The sequence below is a fragment of the Cajanus cajan genome, chromosome 4 (assembly GCF_000230855.2).
Source record: "Cajanus cajan strain Asha chromosome 4, NIPB_CcT2T_4, whole genome shotgun sequence".
Lineage (NCBI taxonomy): Eukaryota > Viridiplantae > Streptophyta > Magnoliopsida > Fabales > Fabaceae > Cajanus > Cajanus cajan.
Genome location: NC_138520.1, coordinates 1,018,230 through 1,024,229, shown reverse-complemented (window position 1 = coordinate 1,024,229; position 6,000 = coordinate 1,018,230).

The window sequence follows — 6,000 nt, the reverse complement described above, 5'->3', positions numbered from 1 at the left end:
TGCATGCTTTCTCGCAATAACTTTGACAAATCCATGTGAAGAGCACGGAAGTCCTTGGTGACTAAGGGTATATTTGATTATCTGTTTTAAAGCATTAGAATGTGTGTTTCCAATACATAAAATTCAAAAATAAGGTCATTATTTTGAAGTAAAACCAAATAAAAACTACGAAGATTTCATGAGTGGTCAATTATTGATTTTTCATTTTCATTTCAATTGGTACTAGTTGCCATAGGGTTCGCGAGTTTTACGCCAGGTTGCTAATATTTTTACATCCCTTTAAAGGGGCCACGCCGAATTTAGTATATTCATATGTTAATAAGAAAAACACTGCCGTGGTTGAACATTTCTTTTTAAGTTTCAGGACAGCGAAATTTTCTTGTTTTGACTATTAAATTCGCATAACAATAACTACGTAAAACACAATTGACACAGGGCTTGTGTTTATGCATGCATGCACATATTTTGAGTTAACAAATCAATAAAAAGTTCTCATTCAGATGACTTTTTCCCCACTTGAGAGGAGAAAAAATGAAAAGCCTGCTGTACAAAGTTTTATCTAGTCTCAACTAGTCTATTTTAGGATTAGGATCTTTTGAAGTATGGAATTATAGCTTCTGATTCAAGCGAGAAGCTATATCTAAGAACTCATCTTCCTTGCATGGAATTGTGATGCCACCCTTGGGATGACAGTAACTAATTAAACTCCTCCTCAGCTTGGCTAAAGCAATTCTTGAAATAAAGGCTCGTTCAAGAATAGTACTAGAACCAAGAACCTCTTCATTTTCTCTCCAACATACATTGCAAGATACCCTTTTGGGGTATCCACTACCTTGTAAGAAGACTCTTTGCTTGGACCAATAAATGAAGATCTTCTAATACCTGGTAAGCGAAAACCCATTGTTTTTTTTGTTTCTTTGCCCTATGAAACACTACAAAGTAAAAGTAGAAACAAGTGAAATTGAATTCTGATGCTTGAGTATGGGAATCGTTAGATTTATGAGATTTTCTTTTATTTAAATTTTGAATTTTGAATAAATTTTAGATAGAATATTTGTTATTGTTATAATTTTATTTTTTATCTTTTATATTTTATTTTTAATTATTCAATATAATTTCAACAAGTAAGGTTGTTAATAGATGAGATTTTTTAAATTGATTGTAAGTTTATATATAGGCATTCTCTTCTATGAATTTTTAATGGTAATTTTATGATTATTTTCCATCTTTAATTTTAATTTCAATTTATCTGCAAAGGTCCAACTTTTCTATATTTTTCACAAAATATTTCCAACAGTAGTGTCAAGAGCTTGCTTCCTACGGGTTGTGAGAAAAAAAATTTATTGAGCACTAAACACAGTAAGGTTTAATGTTAAATTGAGTCATTTATTGTTCAAACAATTTTTTGGTACAAGGATATCTACTTCCACTAATTCACCTGCAATTCCAATGTTTAATGGTAAAAATTATCATATATTTGGACTGTCAAGATGAAATTTGTTTTAAAATCTCAAGGTTTATGGAACGTTGTAATTTCTGAAGCTAAACCACCATCATTGAGAAAAAAATCCAACTATTTCACAAATAAAAGCTTATGAGGAGGAGAAGCTGAAGAAATATAAAGCCATCACTTGGCTATATGCAGCACTTGTAGATCATATTTTTACTAAAATCATAGACTTGGAAACAGTTAAATAGGTGTGGGACAAGATTCAAGATGAATTTGAAGGCAATAGTAGAGTCAAATCTGTTAAACTTCTCACATTGAAGAGAGATTTTGAATTGATGAAGATAAAGGATAATGAATTTGTTAAAGGTTATTCTGGCATATTGTGAACCAAATGCGACTTCTTGGTGAAACATCATTTACAGATCAAAAGGTTGTCGAAAAAATCATGATTTCAATGCTTGAAAGATTTGAAGCCAAGATTTGTTGGGTATTGGGCTCCCTTCCTATGTGGAGAAAAGACCCAAAATTGAGAAGTCCAAATTTTGTCTCACTTAAAAACCAAGTGGAGAGGGGTCTCTTAAGGAATAATAAGAGAGAGATAGAAAATTACACAACCGTCAGGGAGAGAAAGAAGAGAGAAAGAGTAGAAAATTGTGTCCCTATACAAAGAGCAGTTTTAATAAAATTGCGATCCCCACTTTGTTTACCGTTGGATCGGGCTAGAAATTTGACAGCAGGTTCTTAACACGGTGATCTTTGTTTACCGTTGGGATCGTGGATTGGAGGTTTGTGGTTGGAGAAATCAATTTCGTACAGTTACTCTAATTTGAGGTTTCTTCTTCTTTATTATTCGGTTGGAAGGCTTTGTTGCTTTAATATATCGGTTGGTTGTAAGCATTTGTTTATGCATTTGATTAGACTCTCTTGTACCCTAATTTGATCATAGTGGAGCTTGATTGACTGGCTTGTGCCCATGGATTTTTACTTCTCACATTGAGAGGATTTTCTCACGTTAAAAATATTTGTGTCTCTTTGTGATTATTTTCTGCCATTTATTTATTTTGTTGCTCCTCGTTGGTTTTTGCAAGTTGGGGAAATTATTTTCGCTACGTACTTTGGTACTCTTGATTATTCTGTTGTTGTTTCCCCTATCAAGATTTTTGTAATTGAAGAGTCTTGTGATTTGCAAACTCTCACAATTACTTAATTGGCCAACAAGCTTCACGCACAAGAGTAAAGAGTCTTCATTAGAAGTGATGAAGCTTTTGAAGGCGCCTTTCGAGCAAAGCACAATGGAAGAAATTTTAGAAAGTCACGAACTTTCAATAAGAACAAAGGAAAAGTTGAAGGTTCCTCGAGAAAAAGAAATTTTTTGCCTTGTTTTCATTGTCAAAACCATGCTAAAAAAGATTGTTGGTTAAAGGATAAATCTTTTTTCCACTGTAATTTTTGTAATAAAAATGGTCACAGTGAAAAGCATTACAAATTAAAGAAGAATCAGCCTAAACAACAATTAGAAAAACAGGCAAATGTGATTGAAGAAAAAAATGATGATGAAGATGAATATTTATTTATGGCATCTCAAGAATTCAATTCACATGAATTGAAAACTTGACTCATTGTTAAGTCTCATTTATACATATGTTTAGATAGGAATTATTGAACAATTTCACTCACCCCATGCTCTCTTGCAATATAATTATTCTCTTTTTGATTCATTTTTTGTGCAGATATAGCTAACCCAAAATTTATCTAACAATACCTTGATACACCTCATTTTTTGTGCAGGTATTGAGTGAAGAGTTGAAAGTTGAAGACCTATTGGATTGGAAATTAAAGGAGCTAAGGAGCAGGAGAAGAGTACCTACGCCGGGCGCAAGACTACCCACGCCGGGCTTGAGCAAAACAGAGAGTCACACTCTCTGCAATTCAGAACTGCGCCAAGCGCAAGAAGTTAAACTCTCTAGAAGATATCACGCCCGGCTTAAAAGTAATTGCGTCGGGCATATCTTGAGACAGAGAGTAACTAAACTCTCTAGAAGGCCCTACACCGGGCACAAAGCATAATGCACTGGGCGTGGTAACCCTAACCTGACTCACCCAACTCGTATTTGATCAAGTCTTTGAGGATTTTCCCCTCATTCACACATTGAGCGACTTCTAGGAGCTGAGAAAGGGATTCCTGGTGCTTGGGACCGTTCGTGTGTGGGTCTTTCCTTCGGTTCTTCCATCTCTCTTCCATCTCTATTTTTGTTTTACCCTCATTGTTTTGAGCAGTTCTACCCATTATTTTGTGGGGTTAGATGTAACCAACGATACTCTTATGTAATCTTTACGTTCTTAATGATATATATATATATATATATATATATATATATATATATGTTGTTTCATTCATTATTGTGTTATGTTTCTATTCTTAATGTTTGCTTTGCATTGATCTTCCTTTGCTTGATATAGAGTCCATTGGGTATTGGAAAATGACCATTGAAACTAGCTCTGAAACAAATGCCTAGTGGGAAATGTATCTAGGAATGGAGCTTGGCCCATTAGTAGTTTTAAACCCTAACCCGTAATACGGGTATAGGTATTGGATACTCAAGGAATTGATATTCACTATCTGCACCTAAGCTCTTGTTCTAAGGGATTAGGTTTGAGTAAACTTATGGGTTGATTAAGTAATGAATGTAATAAGAGATTAAAGATTCATCAGTGTGAAGTTCGGTGATATCTAACCCCACAATCTTACAAAATCACAATATCATTTCTATCCTTTCCACACACACAATTTATATTGTAGTTTTAAAATTCCAATAGTCATAATCTAAATTTCAAATGCATGACAATCTATTAAAAATTGAAATTATTTTTTAGTCACAAATAGTCATTAAATGCTTATTTTACCTACTAGTCCTTGTAGATAAGATTTAAATTTACTACTTGAATAGCCGGTATACTTGTCGTGTTTGAATTCGTTGTCAAAGTTAAAAGGATTTGTGATAAGAACAAAAGTTAATGTCAACGGAAATCTCAACACTCATTGATAGTGATTGTACTAGTGACATGACTAAATGTTTATTATTTTTTTACCTCCATTGACAAATCAATTGAATCGAAAGTCAAGATGGAAAATGGTGAAATTGTGCAAGCCAATGGAAAAGTAACAATTTCTATTGCAACCAAGAAAGATATTCCAGAATTGGATCAAAATGTTCTTAGTGTTTCACAAATGGTAAGGAATGGATATGAAGTTTCTTTTAAAGAGAATTATTGTTTTATCATGGATGAACATGATTTAGAGATTGTAAAGATTGAGATGACCAAAAACAATTTTTATTTGAAATTTGATTTAGTTGAAGATCATGATTTTATTGATAAAATTAAAAAAAGTAATGTTTGACATGAAAGATTTGGTCACACTTTTATGCAAGATGTATTTGATATGACAAATTCTAGCAAATGGTATTTAAAGATGGGAGGAAGAGTTAAATTGAATGACTATGAAGACAATGGTTTGGGTCAAGAAGAAATTGATGTGCAACAACTTGATGGCATGACACTTCAGAAATCAAGTTTTGGAGTTCATGAAATTAAAATTTGTGATGTTCATGACAAATCTCAAGGAGGAACGCTAGATTTATGAGATTTTCCTTTATTTAAATTTTGAATTTTGAATAAATTTTAGATAAGATAAATGTTATTGTGATAGTTTTATCATCTATATTTTATTTTCAGTTATTTAATATAATCTCAACAAGTAGAGTTGTTAATAGATGAGATTTGTTAGAAATTTTAAATTGATTGTAAGCCTATATATAAGTATCCTCTTCTATGAATTTTTAATGGTAATTTTATGATTATTTTCCACCTTCAATTTTAATACCAATTTGTCTACAAGATCTAATTTTTCTATATTTTTCACAAAATATTTCCATCAGGAATTTGTGTTGCTTGTGTTGTGAACCGAGCGAAGGATATATGCATTGAGGGTGGGAACCATTCTCTAAAGAATTGGATGGTGAAATGAGTTGTTTAATGGGGTTTGGCAGGTGATAGGGTTCATTAAAGATCACATGGTATTGTCTTTAAGGCTTTCATTGAGGGTTACATTATCTGTGAGATTACGCCCCACCTTTTGAAATTTGGTCCTAAGAAGAGACCTTCGATAGGCTTGCTTCACTTGTTTCAGACACATTTAAACATATCAAATCTTTTGTTCTTGTTTTTATAAGACAACTGATGACTATTGGTACTTGAAACTCAACATATAAACCATCAAATGTACTTGGAAACTGTTACATCATTATAATTATTCTAACTATTATTTCTCATAGTTGTATCAGGTTTAGTTACAGTATACCATGAAGTGAGCCAAACATCTGACTCAAAAAAAAAAAAAAAAGGAAGTAAAAATGTCTACTGTAGAGTGATTGTATAGTTATGAATGCCATCCCTTAATTAAAAAAGAAAAGACTGTAACAAATCCATTATATATCCTTAATCCTTTCTATATAAATAAATCTCATGAAAGTAAGAAAAATTGGATTTTG